The 27,286-nt window shown below is 41.2% G+C and overlaps 1 long non-coding RNA gene across 1 annotated transcript; it reads right to left on the bottom strand.

Moving 5' to 3' along the window:
• Positions 1 to 24,075: 24,075 nt before the first annotated feature.
• LOC137503064 (uncharacterized) lies at positions 24,076 to 26,569 on the bottom strand. The gene is made up of 3 exons (XR_011019031.1): positions 26,508 to 26,569; positions 26,355 to 26,418; positions 24,076 to 24,131 (listed from the first exon to the last, which is right to left on the bottom strand). It is a non-coding gene; the product is annotated as an uncharacterized lncRNA (long non-coding RNA).
• Between the last annotated feature and the right edge of the window lie 717 nt (positions 26,570 to 27,286).

The following is a 27,286-nucleotide window of genomic DNA, read 5'->3' as shown; positions in this document are numbered from 1 at the left end:
TGACTTCTTTCCTCTATGACATTTCAACAGTATAATCATCTACTTCTGTTCAACAGTATGACTTCTTTCCTCTATGACATTGCAATCAACAGTATGACTTCTTTCCTCTATGACATTGCAACAGTATGGCTTCTTTCCTCTATGACATTGCAACAGTATAATCATCTACTTCTATAATGATAGACATTGCAACAGTATGACTTCTTTCCTCTATGACATTGCAACAGTATAATCATCCACTTCTATATTGATAGACATTGCAACAGTATGACTTCTTTCCTCTATGACATTGCAACAGTATAATCATCTACTTCTGTTCAACAGTATGACTTCTTTCCTCTATGACATTGCAACAGTATGGCTTCTTTTCTCTATGACATTGCAACAGTATAATCATCTACTTCTATAATGATAGACATTGCAACAGTATGACTTCTTTCCTCTATGACATTGCAACAGTATGACTTCTTTCCTCTATGACATTGCAACAGTATAATCATCTACTTCTATAATGATAGACATTGCAACAGTATGACTTCTTTACTCTATGACATTGCAACAGTATGACTTCTTTCCTCTATGACATTGCAACAGTATGACTTCTTTCCTCTATGACATTGCAACAGTATGACTTCTTACCTCTATGACATTGCAACAGTATGACTTCTTTCCTGTATGACATTGCAACAGTATGGCTTCTTTCCTGTATGACATTGCAACAGTATAATCATGTACTTCCGTTCAACAGTATGACTTCTTTCCTCTATGACATTGCAACAGTATGGCTTCTTACCTCTATGACATTGCAACAGTATAATCATCTACTTCTATAATGATAGACATTGCAACAGTATGACTTCTTTCCTCTATGACATTGCAACAGTATGACTTCTTTCCTCTATGACATTGCAACAGTATGACTTCTTTCCTCTATGACATTGCAACAGTATGACTTCTTTCCTCTATGACATTGCAACAGTATGACTTCTTTCCTCTATGACATTGCAACAGTATGACTTCTTACCTGTATGACATTGCAACAGTATGGCTTCTTTCCTGTATGACATTGCAACAGTATGACTTCTTTCCTCTATGACATTGCAACAGTATAATCATCTACTTCCGTTCAACAGTATGACTTCTTTCCTCTATGACATTGCAACAGTATGGCTTCTTTCCTCTATGACATTGCAACAGTATAATCATCTAGTTCTATAATGATAGACATTGCAACAGTATGACTTCTTTCCTCTATGACATTGCAACAGTATGACTTCTTACCTCTGTTCAACAGTATGACTTCTTTCCTCTGTGACATTGCAACCAGTATAACGTCTTACCTCTGTGACGATAGACATTGCAACAGTGTAGTCGCGTAAGCCTAGTGCTAACAAAGACTTTACTTTAAGTAATACATTAATTACAAGAATGTAAACGCTCCCTAGTATGTGTTAGTAGGTGTTGCTAAAGACGCGACTTCTAGAAGAAAAAAAATCTTAGGAGTGTAGATGCTCACTAGTATGTGTAAGCCAAGTGTTAACAAAGACTTAACTTTAAGTACTATGTTAATCACAAGAATGTGAACGCTCCCTAGTATGTGTTAGTATGTGTCGCTAAAGACGCGACTTCTAGAAAAAAAAAATCTTAGGAGTGTAGATGCTCACTAGTATGTGTAAGCCAAGTGTTAACAAAGACTTAACTTTAAGTACTATGTTAATCACAAGAATGTGAACGCTCCCTAGTATGTGTTAGTATGTGTCGCTAAAGATGCGACTTCTAGAAAAAAAATCTTAGGAGTGTAGATGCTCACTAGTATGTGTAAGCTGAGCGTTAACAAAGACTTAACTTTAAGTACTACGTTAATCACAGGAATGTGAACGCTCCCTAGTATGTGTTAGTATGTGTCGCTAAAGATGCGACTTCTAGAAAGAAATCTTAGGAGTGTAGATGCTCACTAGTTTGTGTAAGCACGCGTTACCGAAGACTTAACTTTAAGTACTACATTAATTACAACAATGTAAACGCTTGCAAGTATGTGAGTTTTGTATCACTCGGTTTTAGTTATAGCATTGTTTACTACGGCTTAACATCAACTAAAACTCATACATACAAGAATTACATTATTAATTGTAAGATAAAGCGTGTGTATATGATAATTACATCGCGAAGTAAAAGTACGTAAACATTACTAGAAGTAAAATCATTCAGGATAAAACTTGTACATATGAGATGTAAATAAATAATGTAGAACTAACATATTCTTTTATTTTAGATTAGGTATTACCTTTACCTTCTCCTCCTCCTAACTCTTAAAAGTTTTGTTTATTACATCAGGTAGAAGAGTAAGTATGTTAAGAAAGAAAGTGTTTAGCAAATTCGTAAGTATGTTCTCATCTTAGAAGAAGAGCAGCACTGTAAGTATGTTGAGAAGAGATTTTTTCTAAACTATGCTCGATTCTAGTCTTGCAATGCAGTGTTCTACAACATCGAACTATAATATGTATATATGTTGTTGAACGGTAGTATATGTTCAAGTCTAAACTCGCACACTCTTGCTTTTGCAATCTATGTTCGATAGAGATACACCTTAACAGAAGAGGAGGATGAGCTGCTCAGTAAGTATATCGAGGGGGGGGGGGAATTTTTGTTTTTCTAAACAGTTTTTGATTCTAGTCTTGCAATGCTGTGTTCTTAAACGGTAGTATGTGTTTAAGTCTGAACTGCACACTCTCGCTTTTGCAATGCGTGTTCGGTAAAGATGTACCTTGGTAGAGTAAGTAAAGGTAGACGATGTTATAAGAGTTGCTATCTTGTGTAAGCTGTTCTGAATTCCAGTCTAATTTCTTTCTTAGAACAAAGGTATACCCTAGATATGTTGTAAACACATCAACCGATGTACTGATCATATGTTGTATCAAGTACAGTGTACGAAATTATTATATAGAAAGAGAATCGCTGGGCTGATGACAGCTGTCAGAAAAGCATATAAGTTTGTAAAGCACGTGGAATTTGCCGCCACCGGGGCAGCACTGTTCTCTCTGGATTAAAAGCTTTGTTTCCAAACAAGAGCACGTGGAATTTACCGCCACCAGGGCAGCACTGTTCTCTCTGGATTAAAAGCTTTGTTTCCAAACAAGAGCACCCGGAATTTGCCGCCACCCGGCAGCACGGTGATTAAAGATGGCGGATGACAACTGTCAGAAAATCGCATGGGTTTGTAAAGCACGTGGAATTTGCCGCCACCACATAGAGGGCAGCTCGGTGATTAAAGATGGCGGATGACAGCTGTCAAAAAAAGCACATAGGTTTGTAAAGCACTTGGAATTTGCCACCGCTACATAGAGGGCAGCACTGTTCTCTCTGGATTAAAGATGGCGGATGACAGCTGTCAGAAAATCGCATGGGTTTGTAAAGCACGTGGAATTTGCCGCCACCACATAGAGGGCAGCACAGTGATTATAGATGGTGGATGACAGCTGTCAAAAAAGCACATGGCTTTGTTTCCAAACAAGAGCACGTGGAATGGGCCGTCACCACATAGAGGGCAGCACGGTGTACTGTGGATTAAAGATGGCGGATGACAGCTGTCAAAAAAGCACATGGCTTTGTTTCCAAACAAGAGCATGTGGAATTTGCCGCCAACGGGGCAGCACTGTTCTCTCTGGATTAAAGATGGCGGATGACAGCTGTCAGAAAAGCACATGGGTTTGTTTCCAAAACAAGAGCATGTAGAATTTGCCGCCACCGGGCAGCACGGTGATTAAAGATAGCGGATGACAGCTGTCAGAAAATAGCACGTGAATTTGTTTCCAAACAAGAGCACGTGGAATTTTTCAATTTGCCGCCACCACATAGAGGGCAGCACGGTGATCTCTTGATTAAAGATGGCTGCTGTCACGTGGAATTGTCTGCCACCACAGCTATCTAGCTAAAGAGGGCAGCACTGAGGTTTGCGATGCAAGATGGCTGCTGTCAAAAAGCATTTTTCAAATTATCCGCCACCACATTTCAAAGGTAAGTAGCTAAAGAGGGCAGCACTGTGCTCAAAGATAGCGGATGACAGCTGTCAAAAAAGCACGTGGCTGTCAAAAAACACGTGGCTTTGTTTATCTCGCGCTAGTGAGGTTAAGTTGGTAGCACTAAGGTTTAGACCCGTCAAGATGGCAGCACTGTCGATGACAGGTGACGAATTTTGCAGCTACTGCGATATAGAGGGCAGCACAGTGCTCAAAGATGGCGGATGACAGCTGTCAAAAAAGCACGTGGCTGTCAAAAAGCACGTGGCTTTGTTTACCTCGCGCTAGTTAGGTTAAGTTGGTACCACTAAGGTTTAGGTCCGTCAAGATGGCAGTACTGAGGTTAGCGATGCGTTGTTGACTGTCAAAAAGCACGTGGCTTTGTTTACAAATCTGTCAAAAAGCACGTGGCTTTGTTTACCTCACGCTAGTGAGGTTAAGTTGGTACCACTAAGGTTTAGGCCCGTCAAGATGGCAGTACTGAGGTTAGCGTTGCGTTGTTGTCTGTCAAAAAGCACGTGGCTTTGTTTACAAATCTGTCAAAAAGCACGTGGCTGTCAAAAAGCACGTGGCTTTGTTTACCTCATGCTAGTGAGGTTAAGTTGGCACTACTGAGGTTTAGGCCCGTCAAGATGGCAGTACTGAGGTTAGCGATGCGTTGTTGTCCGTCAAAAAGCACGTGGCTGTCAAAAATCACGTGGGTTTGTTTACCTCATGCTAGTTAGGTTAAGTTGGCACTAGTGAGGTTTAGGCCCGTCAAGATGGCAGTACTGAGGTTAGCGTTGCGTTGTTGTCGATGACAGCTGTCAAAAAGCACGTGGCTTTGTTTACAAATTCAAATCTCCCGCCAAAATTAAAATTTCCCGCCAAAATTCAAATTTCCCGCGGGAGGTGGAGGCCTCTCCCGAGAGCCTGAGGTGGAGGTGGCGGCCGAATCCCTGTATTATACTACTCGAGATGATCGCTATACATAGTTTCTTATGAGACACCCTTGGGATGCTTGCGCAAGATGGCGGTTATACAAGGCTCCTTATGAGACACCCTAGGGATGCTTGCGCAATATGGCGGTTATACAAGGCTCCTTATGAGACACCCTAGGGATGCTTGCGCAAGATGGTGGTTGCTCTTATGAGGTGGCTTAAGGATCCTTGCACAAGATGGCTAGAGACGCCCCCCACCCCTAAGGATGCTTGCGCAAGATGGCGGACGCAAGATGGCGGCTATACATAGCTCCTTATGAGACAGCCAGTACTCGATACAACATGTGATCAGAACATTGATTGATGTGTTCAGAACGCAAAATAAGTGATCAAGACTAGAATCGAACACTGTACTCGATGTCGTTAAAGTAGTGTAAATTGGACAGTTCGGCCGCCTCCTCCTCCTCCTCCGCCGACTCCTCCGCCGCCGCCGCCCGCGGGAAATTTGAATTTTGGCGGGAAATTTGAATTTTGGCGGGAGATTTGAATTTGTAAACAAAGCCACGTGCTTTTTGACAGCTGTCATCGACAACAACGCATCGCTAACCTCACTGCTGCCATCTTGACGGGCCTAAACCTCACTAGTGCCAACTTAACCTAAGTAGAATGAGGTAAACAAAGCCACGTGCTTTTTGACAGCCACGTGCTTTTTGACAGACAACAACGCATCGCTAACCTCAGTACTGCCATCTTGACGGACCTAAACCTCAGTAGTGCCAACTTAACCTCACTAGCGCGAGGTAAACAAATCCACGTGTTTTTTGACAGCCACGTGCTTTTGACAGATTTGTAAACAAAGCCACGTGCTTTTTGACAGACAACAACGCATCGCTAACCTCAGTACTGCCATCTTGACGGGCCTAAACCTTAGTGGTACCAACTTAACCTAACTAGCATGAGGTAAACAAAGCCACGTGATTTTTGACAGCTGTCATTCGCCATCTTTAATCCAGAGAGCACAGTGCTGCCCTCTTTAGCTACTTACCTTTTACAGCTGTCATCCGCCATCTTTGAGCGCAGTGCTGCCCTCTTTAGCTACTTACCTTTGACAGCTGTCATCCGCCATCTTTAATCCGGAGAGAACAGTGCTGCAATCTATGTGGTGGCGGTAAATTCCACGTGCTTTACAAACCTATATGTTTTTCTGACAGCTGTCATCCGCCATCTTTAATCCGGAGAGAACAGTGCTACCCTCTATGTGGTGGCAAATTCCACGTGCTCTTGTTTGGAAACAAACTCACGCGCTTTTTTGACAGCCGTCATCCGCCATCTTTAATCACAGTGCTGCACTCTATGTGGTGGTGGCAAATTCCACGTGCTCTTGTTGGGAAACAAAGCCACGTGCTTTTTTGACAGCTGTCATCTGCCATCTTTAACCAACAGAGCACTATGCTGCGGGTAATTTCGTCAGCTGTCATCCGCCATCTTAGAGAACAGTGCTGCACTCTATGTGGTGGCGGTAAATTCCACGTGCTTTACAAACCTATATGTTTTTCTGACAGCTGTCATCCGCCATCTTTAATCACAGTGCCGCCCTCTATGTGGTGACGGCAAATTCCACGTGGAAACAAAGCCATGTGCAGCTGTCATCCGCCATCTTTAATCACCGTGCTGCCCGGTGACGGCAAATTCCACGTGCTCTTGTTTGGAAACAAAGCCATGTGCTTTTTTGACAGCTGTCATCCGCCATCTTGCATCACAAACCTCGGTGCTACACTCTATGTGGTGGCGGCAAATTCTAAATGCTTCACAAACCCATGTGCTTTTCTGACAGCTGTCATCCGCCATCTTTAATCACCGTGCTGCCGGGTGGCGGTAAATTCCACGTGCTCTTGTTTGGAAACAAAGCTTTTAATCCAGAGAGAACAATGCTGCCCCGGTGGCGGCAAATTCTACGTGCTTTACAAACCTATATGCTTTTTTGACAAAAAAAAATTCTGCTCTCGAGATACTTACCGAACTATACTTACGAAACTGCTCATCACCTTCTTTCTTCTATGAGTAATAAACAAAAACTCTATCTTGCAAATAAGGAGCGGGAGGAAGGTGATACCTAACCTAAAATAAAAGAATATGCTAATTCTACATTATTTATTTACATCTTGTATGTACAAGTTTTATCTTGAATCATTTTACCCCAGTGATGTTTGCGTACTTCTCGATGCAATTCTTGAATGTACAAGTTTAAACTTGCCGTACTACACTCTCAGCGTACCTCTCCCGAATTGTGATGTAAGACAGCGTAACGTAAGTACACACATCTAGCATAATGTTTATGTAAAGTAGTACTTATCAATACTACTATGCCCCCAGGCTAGCGTGTTGGTAGAATTTCGGATGACAAACCGTTTACAATCATCGCTTTTAAGGGCTACCTAAGGGCTTACTAATTAAATGAGTGTACAACTAGTGCTTCTTGCTTCTAATGACAGACAATTGCTTATGCAAAACAGGTGGATTACTTTTAATGCAATTGTTATAGTTTTCAAAACTTAGCTGATTCTGAACGACATTCTTTTTAACCCCCTTCAATCTCTTTATTTGTAATTCATTTAAGAGTTTTATGCAATATGACTTAGATTTAGTACCTACAAATGAATCGATAATATTCCCAGCACATTCATCTTTCATTTTACCTAGAACCTTTTTGTTCACTAGCGGTAGATGATATTGGTTATCTGCTGGATAGTTACTCGTATCAAACCTACCCAAGTCTGGCTTTATATCATTGTAAATGTCATCAGTTTTGATTTGATAAATAAACGAATCGGTATCTGTGTAGAGCAATTGCGCATTATGCGCGTACTTCTTCATCATATAATCGTAATGGAATTCATACATGAGTGTTTTAGCCAATTCAAGTACTGTGAAGCCGACGTAGGTAGGTTTGTCATACTTAACCTTGACACGATTCATCTGTATAATAACTAAATTCTCGTGTATGATGGTGCAGCTGTGGAAATTTGGTTTACTTATTAAATAGTTAGCACCATACCTTTTCTTAATATTATCCCAGTTTGTAATCAATTTTACATCAACGCGTTTGTCAACATTCTCCATAGTCTTACCAAACACACTGTTATTCATGAGCTTGTAGAAATCTTTTTCAAACTCGTTAACCGCATTCGTTCTTAAATTATTGTTCAGATCGATATATGGCTTTAGCCACGGTGACTGATTAAATTCTAGTACGCGATGAATTTTGGATAACTTCAAACCATGCTGCAAACACTGTTTTAAATTTCGGTAATGAATGATATACTTAGATTTATCGCATAAATTAGCAATGAGCATTTTCGTCGTTGATGCAATGTACGGGGGCTTCATATTTTCAGGGCAGAACGGTAGGTCATTATGAGAAGTGTGTAACTCTTTAGGATACTGTAAGTCAACTTCGAGGAAATAACCTTTATCAGCTTCATCACCTAGGGTGTGTAGCTGTAAAGCATCAATTTCGCACTGCGTCAGCCAGCGGAAACCACTCACCGGTAGATGCTGACTCATCGCCCACCCATACTGATTATTAGCATCGAGGTAAACGATATACCGAGATTCCTGACTAGAATCGAAACTCGGCATGTACTTATTATTAGCCCTCGAATATCGCCCGCTGCACTGACTCAGACCGCCTCAAATGGATGCTTTTATAAAGTGCACCATATCAATATCAGTTAGCAGCTCCAAATTCACACGCGTGTGTTTCAACATCGCGTCCCAACTTAACCCAGGTGCAGTAAAATACTGACATGGGTCAAGGCTGTAGGTGTTCATGCAAACACAGCGAAAATTTTCAAAAACATCAGCTAACAAAAGTACATCTGTCTTTAAATATAAATCGGAGTATTCACCCAGCGTTTGAATGTGGAACTGCTCCCAGATATGTTGTGCATGTAAATAGTCATCATCACTAATATCTGCTGAATTCAGCGAGCTGTAAAAGGATTGTTTCGATGGTAAGGCACGTTCTTCGAGGTGGTCTAAGCAGTCGAGATATTCGTAACAAAAAACACCCTTACGCCGAAGTAAATTAAACTGCGCTTCTTCAGGGAAAACGCGTCGAATTTCTGTAAATTGTTCAGGCTGTAAATGACTAGAAAGTTTATCGAGGCTACTCGCCATAAAGCGAAACGAGTCAAGGAATCTCAGTTTTATAGAATGCTCAGCATCTACTTTTACAGACTTTGCAAACGCAATGTACCGCTCTTTATTCTGAGGGATTATATCTACTTTTTCATCCGAAGCTCCAAATTGTGAAATGATGAAATGAGAGTCGTAACCAGATAAGTTATGAAAAATTACAGGGATAAATTTAGGAACTCTGTACTTAAGATTACAGCTATAATGAGCGGCACATCTGTAGAAACCAGTTAAATGATCATGATCAAAAACTTTAGGGTCATTTTCGGAAAATTCCCCATCACAAATGCTACAATTTGTAGCATGTTCATGATCATTTAACTGAATTTCGGTGATTGGCTTCATAGGAATATTACTATTCAGAATACGACCGAGACGAACTGCATCACTTTCAAGTCTTTCTAAAAATACTTTAGCAGCATCATGTCCTCGATACAGCTCTAACTTGTTAAGCGTACCATCGTAACTACACTTGATGTAATACGCGAAGCTATACGGGACATGCATGTGCGTAGTATTAGTGAAAGAGTTGTCAGGATTAGGTGAGCATGTGTTGCATGGCGTGAGGATGGCTTCAAAGTCTGCATAAATCACGAACGGTACCCACATCTGCTTGTGAAAATTTGTAAATTTTAAAACATTATTGCCTGTAGTAGGTATCTCTGTACGTACATGATTGCAGTCATTCTTGGAATGCTTCGTTAACTGATCTTCAGTTCTAAAATACTGCAAGCATCCATCACATAGCCACTTTTTACCATCATGTTTTGACAACTGACTGCCAACAAGTCTACTCAGATTTTTAATCCAGCAAAAGTGGCTATTCACACTGTTTTCAATATAGAGTAAATTAACGTGAGTACTCTTCTTATGACATGTATAATACAGAGGACCTACTACAGACTTTTTCTCTACAGCATACACATTAATACTAATGTTATTTAGTTCCTCAAAGCGCTTAATATCCTTTATCTGCACAGGAAATTCTATACTATCGAAATTTAGCTGCGTTGAATAGTGTGGATACGATGATGTTCTATACGCTACATTCGATTTAGCAGGATTTAAAGCTGACATCACCGCCCAAGCAAAACATGCTTCGTCATTGTTTTGGATGTTTACAACAGCTTCTTTTCGCTGAATCCATGTCGGCAGCTCAATGTGCGAAGATCCACGCACAGGATTGTACTTATTGATGTTAACTTCTAGATACATTATCTCAACTAAAGCCCACCCTGATTCCTTTTCCTGAAATTCCTCGCTCTTAGTTGAAATAATGTTAGAGACATCCCTAAGTACATCACCAAAATTAGTCGACTGACTTATGATAAAATTCTTCGTATTAAATGATTTAATGTCCGTTATTTCGGATTCATCCGTGCTTTTAATGTACAAGGCGAAAAGTTCAAAATTAACTTTAAATAAACTATGATTGGACAAAGATTTAGCAAGAAGCTGTTGTACATCCGGTTGAACGCAATTTAAAAAGTTTGAAGTGCTCTGAAACTTTTGACTGGTGCGAATTCGGTAACAAGCAATCCTACTTTTAAATGCTGTATTAATTTCCTCGATGTTTGCGTTACTACCACTTCTACACGCATTATTTTTATGTGCATTACTCCGTAAGTGCCCCTGAAAATGTGAAGATGGTACATCAGTGTTACAGTGCTCGCAGTGAATAGTTTGAAGTTCATGATTTTTTCTAGGTTTTTTACTACTAGTACTTTCTACAGCTACATCAGTAGCTGCACGCTTTCCCCCTACTACTACCTGAGGGCAAGTAGATATTTGATGTACCTCTGCTAAGTGATCCTCATATCGCTCTACGTTAGCGAAATACACACTACAAACTTTACATAAAGCTGATGTTATGCTAGGGTGTTTTGATTTCATATGGCGCATGAAGTTATCACGCCTTGAAAACGTTACATTACATTCCTCGCAGCAGGGGAACATCTGTTCATGATTTTTTCTAGGTTTTTTACTACTAGTACTTTCTACGGCTACATCAGTAGCTGCACGCTTTTTCCCTACTACTACCTGAGGGCGAGTAGATATTTGATGTTCCTCTGCTAAGTGATCCTCATATCGCTCTACGTTAGCGAAATACACACTACAAACTTTACATAAAGCAGATGTTATGCTAGGGTGTTTTGATTTCATATGGCGCATGAAGTTATCACGCCTTGCAAACGTTACATTACATTCCTCGCAGCAGGAGAACATCTGAAAAGAGAACGACCGATAGAGATTAGGTGAAAGTTACGGAAGAAACCAAGTTTCAACGTATAGAGGTTGGACATGGCTGTGAGTTAGGCCTATAGCATGAGGATTGAAGAGAACGACTAAAGTTACGATGTTCGGAAGAAACCAAGTTTCAACCTGTTGAGGACAGACATAGCTACGTGTGCGTGTTTGAAATTATACCACGTCTATAGTATGAGGATTAAAGAGAACAACTATTTATGATTAGCTTAAAGTTACGATGTTCGGAAGAAACCAACTTTCAACCTGTTGAGGGCAGACATAGCTATGTGTGCGTGTTTGAAATTATACCTCGTCTATAGTATGTAGATTAAAGAGAACAACTATTTATGATTAGCTTAAATTTACAGAAGAAACCAAGTTTAAGCCTGTTGAGGACGGACATAGCTATGTGTGCGTGTTTGAAATTATACCACGTCTATAGTATGTAGATTAAAGAGAACAACTATTTATGATTAGCTTAAAGTTACAGAAGAAACCAAGTTTCAGCCCGTTGAGGGCAGACATAGCTATGTGTACGTGTTTGAAATCATACCACGTCTATAGTGTGTTGATTAAAGAGAACAACTATTTATGATTAGCTTAAAGTTACGATGTTCGGAAGAAACCAACTTTCAACCTGTTGAGGGCAGACATAGCTATGTGTGCGTGTTTGAAATTATACTACGTCTATAGTATGTACATTAAAGAGAACAACTATTTATCAATAGACTAAAGTTACGATGTTCGGAAGAAACCAAGTTTAAGCCTGTTGAGGACGGACATAGCTATGTACGCACCTCGTCTATAGTATGCAGGTTGAAGAGAACAATTATTTATGAATAGCTTAAAGTTACGGAAGAAACCAAGTTTAAGCCTGTTGAGGACGGACATAGCTATGTGTGCGTGTTTGAAATTATACTACGTCTATAGTATGTAGATTAAAGAGAACAACTATTTATGATTAGCTTAAAGTTACAGAAGAAACCAAGTTTAAGCCTGTTGAGGACGGACATAGCTATGTGTACGTTTTTGAAATTATACCACGTCTATAGTATGTAGATTAAAGAGAACAACTATTTATGATTAGCTTAAAGTTACAGAAGAAACCAACTTTCAGCCCGTTGAGGGCAGACATAGCTATGTGTACGTGTTTGAAATCATACCACGTCTATAGTATGTTGATTAAAGAGAACAACTATTTATGATTAGCTTAAAGTTACGATGTTCGGAAGAAACCATGTTTAAGCCTGTTGAGGACGGACATAGCTATGTGTGCGTGTTTGAAATTATACCACGTCTATAGTATGTAGGTTGAAGAGAACAATTATTTATGAATAGCTTAAAGTTACGGAAGAAACCAAGTTTCAGCCTGTTGAGGGCAGACATAGCTATGTACGCACCTCGTCTATAGCGTGAGGATTAAAGAGAACAACTATTTATCAATAGACTAAAGTTACGATGTTTTAGAAGAAACCAAGTTTCAACGAATAGAGGTCAGACATACCTTAAAATCTTCGCGCTGCAAACTGTTACTCGGATGAATAAAATGCGTGCGTTCAAGCCTGAAACTTGAATGATAATATTCTGGTCGAATCTAAAAAGAAAAGAACAAACATATATGAATGCAGTGTAGGGTGTATCAGCTAGCCTAGTTATCTTTACAACTCAAAGTTCAAAAACATACCTTAAAAAAATGAATGTGCTGCAGACTGTTACTCGGATGAATAAAATGCGTACTTTCAAGCCTGTAACTCGAACGGTACCTAAAAAGAAAAGAACAAACATATATGAATGTAGTGTAGGGTGTATCAGCTAGCCTAGTTATCTTTACAACTCAAAGTTCGAAAACATACCTTAAAAATGCATGTGCTGCAGACTGTTACTCGGATGAATAAAATGCGTACTTTCAAGCCTGTAACTCGAACGGTACCTAAAAAGAAAAGAACAAACATATATGAATGTAGATGTCTATTACCTAGCGTAGAAGTTGCTTTGCAGACAGTAACTAACAGTTCTAGCTTACCTTAAGATAAAGGCTGAAGAATAATATTCACAGCAGACAGTACTTAGACGGGAGATGTGTACGTGATAAACGCATACAGAGAACTGTGAGCACTTCACGCAGACTGCAGCGAGTAAATATGCTGCTTGTTACCAAGCGGATGTGAAAATCGCTGACAACTGCAGTACAGTCGGAACGAAGTGTTTACGCAACAAGAGCGCTCCTGTAGTCCCGCAGGCTGATGTATTTAAGCCGGAATCGAACCTCCTGTTGATGCCTAGGTGTCAGAATTTAAGAGTTCAAGCCTTGGAAAGTTAGCGCGCGATCCTCGACTTCTGGACTTAAACGGGAGGGTACTAAGCTACATCCGCGGTATTCCTTACCTGTAGGTATTGAGCTAAAGCTAGATCATGTAATGACGATCGCGCAGGCCCCTCGCCTAGCATTTACGGCTTCTAGTTCGAAACCGCTATCTTCTGAAGTAGCGAGAATGATTGGAGAGTGTTGAGGGTGATTCATTCGTCGGATGGAGGCGTTAAGCTGGCTTCTTCGGTAGGAGTAGGCTATGTCGGGATATCGATTTAAAATCCTAGTCAGGAGGGGCAACCGGTCGTATAAAACTATGGTGTGAGGTGGGGTGTGCAAAAAAGCTAGCTATAAGTAAGGGCTGTTGATGGGGACGTTAAACCTTGTGCAGACTCCTTCGAAAATGATTTTTTGAGTACAAGACTTGACGGTGATTCATTTGTCGGATGGAGGCAATAAGCCTTGTGCAGGCTTCTTCAGCGGGAGTAGGCTATGTGTCGGTACCGGGATATCTAGTTATAAAACCCGCTACAACAAATTTATCACGTATACTGCGATTTAAAATCCTAGTCAGGAAGGGCAACCGGCCGTATAAAACTATGGTGTGAGGCGGGGTGTGCAAAAAAGCCAGCATTAAGTAAGGGCTGTTGATGGGGGCGTTAAACCTTGTGCAGACTCCTTCGAAAATGATTTTTTGAGTACAAGACTTGACGGTGATTCATTTGTCGGATGGAGGCAATAAGCCTTGTGCAGGCTTCTTCAGCGGGAGTAGGCTATGTGTCGGTACCGGGATATCTAGTTATAAAACCCGCTACAACAAATTTATCACGTATACTGCGATTTAAAATCCTAGTCAGGAAGGGCAGCCGGTCGTATAACTATGGTGTGAGGCGGGGTGTGCAAGAAAGCCAGCATTAAGTAAGGGCTGTTGATAGGAGGCGTTAAACTATGTGCAAGCTCCTTCACCAGGAGAAGCCTACATGCCGGTACCGTGCAGGTTCTTTCGATAGGAGTAGGCACTGTGTGTGTTTTAACCTCTCCGTACAATCATGATATTTTACGTTAGGAACTTACATAGGCTAAATGCTACACATTCCGTGGCAGAGCCAGGAATCGAACTCGGACCTCCGAGGGTAGCAGCTAATCACACTAACTACTGCACTACAGAGGAGGACTATTTCAGAATATTTTACAACCTTAATTAGTACTGTGTTTTAAGAGCTTACATGCTACTCGGCTAAGAAGACGTTCGCGAGTTACAAGCCGCTGATCAGCATGCCGTGTCCTCGTTCAAGGTCGAGCCGGAAGATACGTGTACAATTTCAGCTAACACACGCATTCCACACAACTCGCTCAGAATGACTGTGCCGATACTTCGAGGACTGTAGAACAAATCTATAGCCTACAGTATGCATGCCTCTCACCCGGTAGTCTCGGGTTCGATTCTCTTGGGGATAAAAATGTGTTTAAATCACATGAATGTGTTGAGTTGTCCTTCCTGATGCAAAACTAGCAGTATCTAACCTCATACACCATAGTTTTACGACCGGTTGCCCTTCCTGACAACTCGGATTAAGAATCTGTTTTACAACGTCTAACACGGGGAATCGGGGATTTACAGCTAGATCCACTTCTTAGATTTTAAATCACGAACTAATGTTTTACGGCCGGATGCCCTTCCTGACGCAAAACTAAGATTTTAAATCGCAAGAATTTGTTTTAAGACTAGTCGCCCTTCCTGATGCAAAACTGGCAGTATCTAGCCTCATACACTATGGTTTTCGACCGGTTGCCCTTCCTGACGTCAAAGAACTCGGATTAAGAATCTGTTTTACAACTTCTAACATGAGAATCGGGGATTTACAGCTTAAAGATGGCGGATGACAGCTGTCAGAAAAGCATATAGGTTTGTAAAGCACGTAGAATTTGCCGCCACCGGGGCAGCATTGTTCTCTCTGGATTAAAAGCTTTGTTTCCAAACAAGAGCACGTGGAATTTACCGCCACCCGGCAGCACGGTGATTAAAGATGGCGGATGACAGCTGTCAGAAAAGCACATGGGTTTGTGAAGCATTTAGAATTTGCCGCCACCACATAGAGTGTAGCACCGAGGTTTGTGATGCAAGATGGCGGATGACAGCTGTCAAAAAAGCACATGGCTTTGTTTCCAAACAAGAGCACGTGGAATTTGCCGTCACCGGGCAGCACGGTGATTAAAGATGGCGGATGACAGCTGCACATGGCTTTGTTTCCACGTGGAATTTGCCGTCACCACATAGAGGGCGGCACTGTGATTAAAGATGGCGGATGACAGCTGTCAGAAAAGCATATAGGTTTGTAAAGCACGTGGAATTTACCGCCACCACATAGAGTGCAGCACTGTTCTCTAAGATGGCGGATGACAGCTGACGAAATTACCCGCAGCATAGTGCTCTGTTGGTTAAAGATGGCGGATGACAGCTGTCAAAAAAGCACGTGGCTTTGTTTCCCAACAAGAGCACGTGGAATTTGCCACCACCACATAGAGTGCAGCACTGTGATTAAAGATGGCGGATGACGGCTGTCAAAAAAGCGCGTGAGTTTGTTTCCAAACAAGAGCACGTGGAATTTGCCACCACATAGAGGGTAGCACTGTTCTCTCCGGATTAAAGATGGCGGATGACAGCTGTCAGAAAAACATATAGGTTTGTAAAGCACGTGGAATTTACCGCCACCACATAGATTGCAGCCCTGTTCTCTCTGGATTAAAGATGGCGGATGACAGCTGTCAAAGGTAAGTAGATAAGAGGGCAGCACTGCGCTCAAAGATGGCGGATGACAGCTGTAAAAGGTAAGTAGCTAAAGAGGGCAGCACTGTGCTCTCTGGATTAAAGATGGCGAATGACAGCTGTCAAAAATCACGGGGCTTTGTTTACCTCATGCTAGTTAGGTTAAGTTGGTACCACTAAGGTTTAGGCCCGTCAAGATGGCAGTACTGAGGTTAGCGATGCGTTGTTGTCTGTCAAAAAGCACGTGGCTTTGTTTACAAATCTCTCAAAAGCACGTGGCTGTCAAAAGCACGTGGCTTTGTTTACCTCGCGCTAGTGAGGTTAAGTTGGTACCACTAAGGTTTAGGCCCGTCAAGATGGCAGTACTGAGGTTAGCGATGCGTTGTTGTCTGTCAAAAAGCACGTGGCTTTGTTTACAGATCTGTCAAAAGCACGTGGCTGTCAAAAAACACGTGGATTTGTTTACCTCGCGCTAGTGAGGTTAAGTTGGTACCACTAAGGTTTAGGTCCGTCAAGATGGCAGTACTGAGGTTAGCGATGCGTTGTTTTCTGTCAAAAAGCACGTGGCTTTGTTTACAAATCTGTCAAAAGCACGTGGCTGTCAAAAAACACGTGGATTTGTTTACCTCGCGCTAGTGAGGTTAAGTTGGCACTACTGAGGTTTAGGTCCGTCAAGATGGCAGTACTGAGGTTAGCGATGCGTTGTTGTCTGTCAAAAAGCACGTGGCTGTCAAAAAGCACGTGGCTTTGTTTACCTCATTCTACTTAGGTTAAGTTGGCACTAGTGAGGTTTAGGCCCGTCAAGATGGCAGCAGTGAGGTTAGCGATGCGTTGTTGTGGATGACAGCTGTCAAAAAGCACGTGGCTTTGTTTACAAATTCAAATCTCCCGCCAAAATTCAAATTTCCCGCCAAAATTCAAATTTCCCGCGGGCGGCGGCGGAGGAGGAGGCGGGAGGAGGAGGAGGCGGCCGAACTGTCCAATTTACACTACTCGTTAACTTCAACATGTGATTAAAACATTGTTTGGTGTGTTCAGAACACTACATAAGTAGAATCGAACGCTGTACTTAATACAACATGTTAGGGGATACCTTTGTTCTAAGAAGATCAGATTGAAACATAAAAAGACTAGAACTGAACACTGCACTCGATGTCGTTAACCTTAACTTGTGAAGAGAACATTGATTGATGTGTTCAGATCACTAAACAAGTAGAACCGAACACTGTACAACATGTTAGGGGATACCTTTGTTCTAAGAAAATTAGATTGAAACATAACAAGACTAGAATCGAACACTGCACTCGATGTCGTTAACCTTAACATGTGATCAGAACAATGATTGATGTGTTCAGATCACTAAGCAAGTAGAACCGAACACTGTACAACATGTTAGGGGATTCCTTTGTTCTAAGAAGATCAGATTGTAACATCACAAGACTAGAATTGAACACAGCACTCGATGTCGTTAACCTTAACATGTGATCAGAACATTGATTGATGTGTTCAGATCACTAAACAAGTAGAACCGAACACTGTACAACATGTTAGGGGTTCCTTTGTTCTAAGAAGATCAGATTGAAACATAACAAGACCAGAATTGAACACAGCACTCGATGTCGTTAACCTAAACATGTGATCAGAACATTGATTGATGTGTTCAGATCACTAAACAAGTAGAACCGAACACTGTACAACATGTTAGGGGATACCTTTGTTCTAAGAAGATCAGATTGAAACATAACAAGACTAGAATTGAACACTGCACTCGATACAAAATGTAAATAGAACATTGATTGATGTGTTCAGATCACTAAACAAGTAGAACCGAACACTATACAACATGTTAGGGGATACCTTTGTTCTAAGAAAATTAGATTGAAACTAACAAGACTAAAATCGAACACTGCTCTCGATGTCGTTAACCAGAACATGTGATCCGATACAACATGTTAGGGGATACCTTTGTCCTAAGAAAATTCGATTGAAACATAGCAAGACTAGAATCGAACACTGTAAGAACATTGTTTGATGTGTTCAGAGCAAAAGTACAACTTCAATGATTTACCTAGTGTAAAAATCAAAAACACACACTGTGCACATATCGCATAGCTATCTCGCCTATCACTTGCCTAGTATGAAAATCAAAAACACACTGTGCACATATCGCATAGCTAACTCGGCAACACTTCAAATGATTTGCTTAGTACGAAAATAAAAATGTCTATACCGCGTAGCTAACTCGTTCATCGCACTGCTAAGACGCTTAGTAATTGCGAATACACTGATATATCTCATACGAAAATCAAGAAAGCACACTGCGTAGCCAACTCGCTCGGTCACTCGCTTAGTAATTGCAACACGACTAGAACACTGATACACACACGGATAAGAATGTTGCGAGATACTACATACTTACATGTTTTTTTTAATATAGGGGGTGAAAGATCATAAAATTATATGTACACATGTTGTCTCCTCCAAGTTGTAAGACGAAATAGACGCAGTACTGCGAGTTTCCGCTCTAGCTAGCGAACGGAAGTAGCATGATATCTCAGCAAAAAATACGCGTGAGCTTGCAAGTAGTATAATACAGGGATTCGGCCGCCACCTCCACCTCAGGCTCCCAGAGGCCACCTCCACCTCCACCTCAGCCAGAGGCCTCCCAGATGCCTCCTCCACCTCCACCTCAGCCAGAGGCCTCCCAGAGGTCTCCTCCACCTCCCGCGGGAAATTTGAATTTGTAAACAAAGCCACGTGCTTTTTGACAGCTGTCATCGACAACAACGCATCGCTAACCTCAGTACTGCCATCTTGACGGGCCTAAACCTCAGTAGTGCCAACTTAACCTAACTAGCTCGAGATAAACAAAGCCACGTGTTTTTTGACAGCCACGTGCTTTTTGACAGATTTGTAAACAAAGCCACGTGCTTTTTGACGGCTGTCATCGACAACAACGCATCGCTAACCTCAGTACTGTCATCTTGACGGGCCTAAACCTCAGTGGTACCAACTTAACCTCACTAGCATGAGGTAAACAAAGCCACGTGCTTTTTGACAGCCACGTGCTTTTTGACAGATTTGTAAGCAAAGCCACGTGCTTTTTGACAGACAACAACGCATCGCTAACCTCAGTACTGCCATCTTGACGGGCCTAAACCTCAGTAGTACCAACTTAACCTCACTAGCGTGTAGTAAACAAAGCCACGTGCTTTTTGACAACCACGTGCTTTTTTGACAGCTGTCATCCGCCATCTTTGAGCACTGTGCTGCCCTCTTTCGTCACCTGTCATCGGCAGTGCTGCCATCTTGACGGGTCTAAACCTTAGTGCTACCAACTTAACCTAACTAGCGCGAGGTAAACAAAGCCACGTGTTTTTTACAGCTGTCATCCGCCATCTTTGAGCACAGTGCTGCCCTCTTTAGCTACTTACCTTTGAAATGTGGTGGTGGATAATTTGAAAAATGCTTTTGTTGACAACAGCCATCTTGCATCGCAAACCTCAGTGCTGCCCTCTTTAGCTAGATACCTGTGGTGGCAGACAATTCCACGTGACAGCAGCCATCTTTAATCAAGAGAGCACCGTGCTGCCCTCTATGTGGTGGTGGTAAATTCCACGTGGTCTTGTTTGGAAACAAACTCACGTGCTTTTTTGACAGCCGTCATCCACCATCTTTAATCAACAGAGCACAGTGCTGCACTCTATGTGGTGGCGGCAATTTGAAAAAATCTATGTGCTCTTGTTGGGAAACAAAGCCACGTGCTTTTTATTGACAGCTGTCATTCGCCATCTTTGAGCACTGTGCTGCAGGCAATTTCGTCAGCTGTCATCCGCCATCTTTGAGAACAGTGCTGCACTCTATGTGGTGGTGGTAAATTCCACGTGCTTTACAAACCTATGCGCTTTTCTGACAGCTGTCATCCGCCATCTTTAATCCAGAGAGAACAGTGCTGCCCTCTATGTAGCGGTGGCAAATTCCAAGTGCTTTACAAACCTATGCGCTTTTCTGACAGCCGTCATCCGCCATCTTTGAGAACAGTGCTGCCCTCTATGTGGTGGTTGTAAATTCCACGTGCTTTACAAACCTATGCGCTTTTCTGACAGCTGTCATCCGCCATCTTTGAGAACAGTGCTGAACTCTATGTAGCGGTGGCAAATTCCAAGTGCTTTACAAACCTATGTGCTTTTCTGACAGCTGTCATCCGCCATCTTTGTGCACTGTGCTGCCCTCTATATCACAGTAGCTGCAAAATTCGTCACCTGTCATCGGCAGTGCTGCCATCTTGACGGGTCTAAACCTTAGTGCTACCAACTTAACCTAACTAGCGCGGGGTAAACAAAGCCACGTGCAGCTGTCATCCGCCATCTTTGAGCACAGTGCTGCCCTCTTTAGCTACTTACCTTTGAAATGTGGTGGCGGATAATTTGAAAAATGCTTTTTGGCAGCAGCCATCTTGCATCGCAAACCTCAGTGCTGCCCTCTATGTAGACAAATCCACGTGCTTTTTGACAGCCACATGCAGCTGTCATCCACCATCTTTTAGCATAGTGCTACCCTCTTTAGCCACTTACCTTTGAAATGTGGTACGTCATCTGCCATCTTGCATCGCGAACCTCAGTGCTCGGCAGTGCTGCCATCTTAGCGGGCCTAAACCTCAGTGCTACCAACTTAACCTCACTAGCTCGAGATAAACAAATCCACGTGCTTTTTTGACAGCTGTCATCCGCCATCTTTGAGCATCGTGCTGCCCTCTTTAGCTACTTACCTTTGACAGCTGTCATCCGCCATCTTGCATCGCAAACCTCAGTGCTGCCCTCTATGTAGACAAATCCACGTGCTTTTTGACAGCCACGTGCAGCTGTCATCCACCATCTTTGAGCATGGTGCTGCCCTCTTTAGCTACTTACCTTTGAAATGTGGTACGTCATCTGCCATCTTGCATCGCGAACCTCAGTGCTACCCTCTACCTGTGGTGGCAGACAATTCTACGTGACAGCAGTCATCTTTGAGCACAGTGCCACCCCTCTTTGTAGCGGCGGGAAATTCCACGTGCTCTACAAAGCTACGTGCAGCTGTCATCCGCCATCTTGCATCACAAACCTCAGTGCTACACTCTATGTGGTGGCGGCAAATTCTAAATGCTTTACAAACCTATGCGCTTCAGCTATCATCCGTCATCTTTAATCACCGTGCTACCCGGTGGTGGTAAATTCCACGTGCTCTTGTTTGGAAACAAAGCTTTTAATCCAGAGAGAACAGTGCTACCCTGGTGGCGGTAAATTCCACGTGCTCTTGTTTGGAAACAAAGCTTTTAATCCAGAGAGAACAGTGCTGCCCCGGTGGCGGCAAATTCCACGTGCTTTACAAACTTATATATGCTTTTCTGACAGCTATCATCAGCCCAGCAATTCTCTTTCTATATAATAATTTCATGTGGCTATTTCTAGCTAAGTGCAGTCCTAGTCTTGTTACATCAGGAAGGGTAACTGGCTAAATCCTGGTCTTTCAGCGTTAGGAAGGGCAACCGGTCGAAAACCATAGAACAATAGTGTAAGAGCTTAGATACTGCCAGTTTTGCGTCAGGAAGGACAACTCAACAAATTCTTGCGATTTAAAAATCTTAGTCAGGAAGGGCATCCGGCAGTAAAACAATAGTTCGTGATTTAAAATCTAAGCTAGCTGTAAATCCCCCGATTCTCGACAGATTCTTAATCCGAGTTGCCAGAAAGGGCAACCGGTTGAAAACAATAGTGTAAGAGCTTAGATACTACTAGTTTTGCATCAGGAAGGGCGACTCAACAAATTCCTGTGATTTTAAAAATCTTAGTCAGGAAGGGCATCCGGCTGTAAAACAATAGTTCGTGATACAGCGAATTAAAATCTTAGTTCTTGCACTAATATCGAACATGCATCGCAAAAGCGAGAGTGTTCAGGTTTAGACTTGAATACATACTACTGTTTATAGTACGATGTTGTAGAACACTGCATTGCAATCAAACACTGTTTAGAAAAAATTCTTTCTGAACATGAGCTAGACAATAACATACTTACGAATTTAATCAACACCTACTCTTATTTCTTCTTCGAGAGGAAGGAGTAGGAGGAGGAGAAATGTGATACCTAAACTAGAATCGAATACCGCACTCGATACTACATATGATCAGAACATTAATTGATGTGTTCAAAACACTAGATAAGTGTTCAAGACTAGATTCGAACACTGTACCCGATACTACATATGATCAGAACATCAGTAGATGCGTTTACAACATGTCTGGGGTATACCTTTGTTCTAAGAAAAAATTAGGTTTAGACTTGAATACATACTACTATTTATAGTACAATGTTGTAGAACGCTGCATTGCAATCAAACACTGTTTAGAAAAAAATTCTTTCTGAACATGAGCTAAACAATAACATACTTACGAATTTAATCAACACTTACTCTTATTTCTTCTTCGAGAGGAAGGAGTAGGAGGAGGAGGAGGAGGAGAATGTAATACCTAAACTAGAATCGAGCACTGCACTCAATACTACATATGATCAGAACATTAATTGATGTGTTCAAAACACTAGATAAGTGATCGAGACTAGATTCGAACACTGTACTCGATACTACATATGATCAGAACATCGGTAGATGTGTTTAAAACATGTCTAGGGTATTCCTTTGTTACTGCATTGCAATCAAAACACTGTTTAGAAAAAGAAAAAAATTCTTTCTGAACATGAGCTAGACAATAACATACTTACGAATTTAATCAACACCTACTCTTATTTCTTCTTCTAGAGGAAGGAGTCTGAGGAAGAGGAGAATGTGATACCTAAACTAGAATCGAGCACTGCACTCGATACTACATATGATAAGAACATTCATTGATGTGTTCAAAACACTAGATAAGTGATCAAGACTAGATTCGAACACTGTACCCGATACTACATATGATCAGAACATCAGTAGATGTGTTTACAACATGTCTGGGGTATACCTTTGTTCTAAGAAAAAAATTAGATATGATAAGAACATTCATTGATGTGTTCAAAACACTAGATAAGTGATCAAGACTAGATTTGAACACTGCACCCGATACTACATATGATCAGAACATCAGTAGATGTGTTTACAACATGTCTGGGGTATACCTTTGTTCTAAGAAAAAAATTAGGTTTAGACTTGAAAACATACTACTGTTTATAGTGCGATGTTGTAGAACACTGCATTGTAATCAAACACTGTTTAGAAAAAAACTTCTCTTCTGAACATAAGCTAGACAATAACATACTTTCAAATTTAATCAACACCTACTCTTATTTCTTCTTCGAGAGGAAGGAGTAGGAGGAGGAGAATGTAATACCTAAACTAAAATAAAAGAATATGTTAATTCTACATTATTTATTTTATATTATTTATTCCTTCTTAGATCTTCACATCGGACATTGCAATAGTATACTCATCTACTTCTTGAGATGTCGATATTGACTTTACGTCGCACCTACACAGATAGGTCTTATAGTGACGATAGGACATGTAAGGGCTAGGAGTAGGAAGGAAGTAGTCGCGGCCTTAATGAAGGTACAGCCCCAGCATTTGCCTGGTGTATTTATTCCTTCTTAGATCTTCACATCGGACATTGCAACAGTATAATCATCTACTTCTTGAGATGTCGATATGCCTAAAAAGAACGAAAATATATAGATGTAGCGTGGAAGTACTTGCGATGATAGTATATAGAAAAGTAAGTTAATTTGTTAACAGGTAACCCGGCTAAAGACCTTTACTGCCTAGCGTAAAAGCAAATGTGATAATAGGATATCGAAAGGACAAGTCACCTAGCCTAGAGTTGCAACGTGTAGAAGAAACCAAGTTTCAGCCTATTAAGGCCAGCATGTAAGATTAAAGAGAGCAACTATTCATCAATAGAGATTAGACTAAATTCGCGATGCTGGGAAGAAACTGAGTTTCAGCTGATTAAGGTCAGACATGGTCGTGAGTTTTTAAAAGCAAACAGAAAGCGATAAATGGTCTATACCTAACAAAGTCGAAGCACTCTTGTTGTTAAAAAATATAGTAACTCAATATCCTTTCCTCTAGTCACAAAGAAAAAACGAAAATTTAATTACTAACGATTAACCAGCATGTGAGATTAAAGAGAGCAACTATTTATCAATAGACTAAATTCGCGATGCTCGGAAGAAACCAAGTTTCAGCCCGTTGAGGACAGACATAGCTATGTGCATGTGTTTGAAATTATACCACGTCTATAGCGTGAGGATTAAAGAGAACAACTATTTATCAATTGCTTAAAGTTACGATGTTTTAGAAGAAACCAAGTTTCAGCCCGTTGAGGATAGACATAGCTATGTGTACGTGTTTGAAATTATACCACGTCTATAGCGTGAGGGTTGAAGAGAACAACTATTTATCAATAGCTTAAAGTTACAATGTTTTAGAAGAAACCAATTTTCAGCCAGTTGAGGGCAGACATAGCTATGTGTACGTGTTTGAAATTATACCACGTCTATAGTATGTTGATTAAAGAGAACAACTATTTATGATTAGCTTAAAGTTACGATGTTCGGAAGAAACCAACTTTCAACCTGTTGAGGGCAGACATAGCTATGTGTGCGTGTTTGAAATTATACTACGTCTATAGTATGTAGATTAAAGAGAACAACTATTTATCAATAGACTAAAGTTACGATGCTCGGAAGAAACCAAGTTTCAGCCCGTTGAGGACAGACATAGCTATGTGCATGTGTTTGAAATTATACCACGTCTATAGCGTGAGGATTAAAGAGAACAACTATTTATCAATTGCTTAAAGTTACAGAAGAAACCAAGTTTCAACCCGTTGAGGATAGACATAGCTATGTGTACGTGTTTGAAATTATACCACGTCTATAGCGTGAGGGTTGAAGAGAACAACTATTTATCAATAGCTTAAAGTTACAATGTTTTAGAAGAAACCAATTTTCAGCCAGTTGAGGGCAGACATAGCTATGTGTACGTGTTTGAAATTATACCACGTCTATAGTATGTTGATTAAAGAGAACAACTATTTATGATTAGCTTAAAGTTACGGTGTTCGGAAGAAACCAACTTTCAACCTGTTGAGGGCAGACATAGCTATGTGTGCGTGTTTGAAATTATACTACGTCTATAGTATGTAGATTAAAGAGAACAACTATTTATCAATAGACTAAAGTTACGATGCTCGGAAGAAACCAAGTTACAGCCCGTTGAGGACAGACATAGCTATGTGCATGTGTTTGAAATTATACCACGTCTATAGCGTGAGGATTAAAGAGAACAACTATTTATCAATTGCTTAAAGTTACGATGTTTTAGAAGAAACCAAGTTTCAACCCGTTGAGGATAGACATAGCTATGTGTACGTGTTTGAAATTATACCACGTCTATAGCGTGAGGGTTTAAGAGAACAACTATTTATCAATAGCTTAAAGTTACAATGTTTTAGAAGAAACCAATTTTCAGCCAGTTGAGGGCAGACATAGCTATGTGTACGTGTTTGAACTTATACCACGTCTATAGTATGTTGATTAAAGAGAACAACTATTTATGATTAGCTTAAAGTTACGATGTTCGGAAGAAACCAACTTTCAACCTGTTGAGGGCAGAGATAGCTATGTGTGCGTGTTTGAAATTATACTACGTCTATAGTATGTACATTAAAGAGAACAACTATTTATCAATAGACTAAAGTTACGATGTTCGGAAGAAACCAAGTTTAAGCCTGTTGAGGACGGACATAGCTATGTGTGCGTGTTTGAAATTATACCACGTCTATAGTATGTAGGTTGAAGAGAACAATTATTTATGAATAGCTTAAAGTTACGGAAGAAACCAAGTTTCAGCCTGTTGAGGGCAGACATACCTTAAAATCTTCGCGCTGCAGGCTGTTACTCGGATAAATAAAATTGCATACTTTCGAACGGTACCTAAAAAAAGAACAAACATATATGAATGTAGATGTCTAGCGTAGAAGTTGCTTTGCAAATAAAAAAAGTAACTAACAGTTCTACCTTACCTTAAGATAAAGGCTGAAGAATAATATTCACTGCAGACGGGAGATGTGTGCATGTAGTAAACGCATACAGAGAACTGTGAGGAGCACTTCGCGCAGACTGTAGCGACTAAATATGCTCCTTATCACCAAGCAGATGTGATAATCGCTGACAAACTGCGGGTACAGTCGGGACGAATGCAAACAAGAGCTCCTACCTGCAGGCTGACGTATTCGAACCTCCTGTTGATGCCGAAGTGTCAGAATTTAAGAGTTCGAGCCTTGGAAAGTTAGCGTGCGATCCTCGACTTCTCGAGGGTACATACGCGGTATTCCTTACCTGTAGGTATTGAGCTAGAGCTAGATCATGTAATGACGATCGCGCAGGTCCCTCGCCTAGCATTTACGGCTTCTAGTTCGAACCCGCTATCCCCCGAAGTAGTGAGAATGATTGAAGCGTGTTGAGGGTGATTCATTTGTCGGATGGAGGCGTTAAGCTGGCTTCTTCGGTAGGAGTAGGCTATGTCGGGACATCTAGTTATCGATTTAAAAATCCTAGTCAGGAAGGGTACGCGATTCAAATCCTGGCAACTTATACCGTCGGGAAGGGCATCCGGCTAGATCATGCAATGACGATCACGCAGGTCCCTCGCCTAGCATTTGCGGCTTCCAGTTCGAACCCGCTATCTTCCGAAGTAGCGAGAATGATTGAAGAGTGTTGAGGGTGATTCATTTGTCAGATGGAGGCGTTAAGCTGGCTTCTTCGGTAGGAGTAGGCTATGTTGTAATGTTCGGGAGAAACC

The sequence above is a fragment of the Anabrus simplex genome, chromosome X (genome assembly GCF_040414725.1).
Source record: "Anabrus simplex isolate iqAnaSimp1 chromosome X, ASM4041472v1, whole genome shotgun sequence".
NCBI classification, from domain to species: Eukaryota; Metazoa; Arthropoda; class Insecta; order Orthoptera; family Tettigoniidae; genus Anabrus; species Anabrus simplex.
This window is presented reverse-complemented; position numbering and strand designations above follow the sequence as displayed.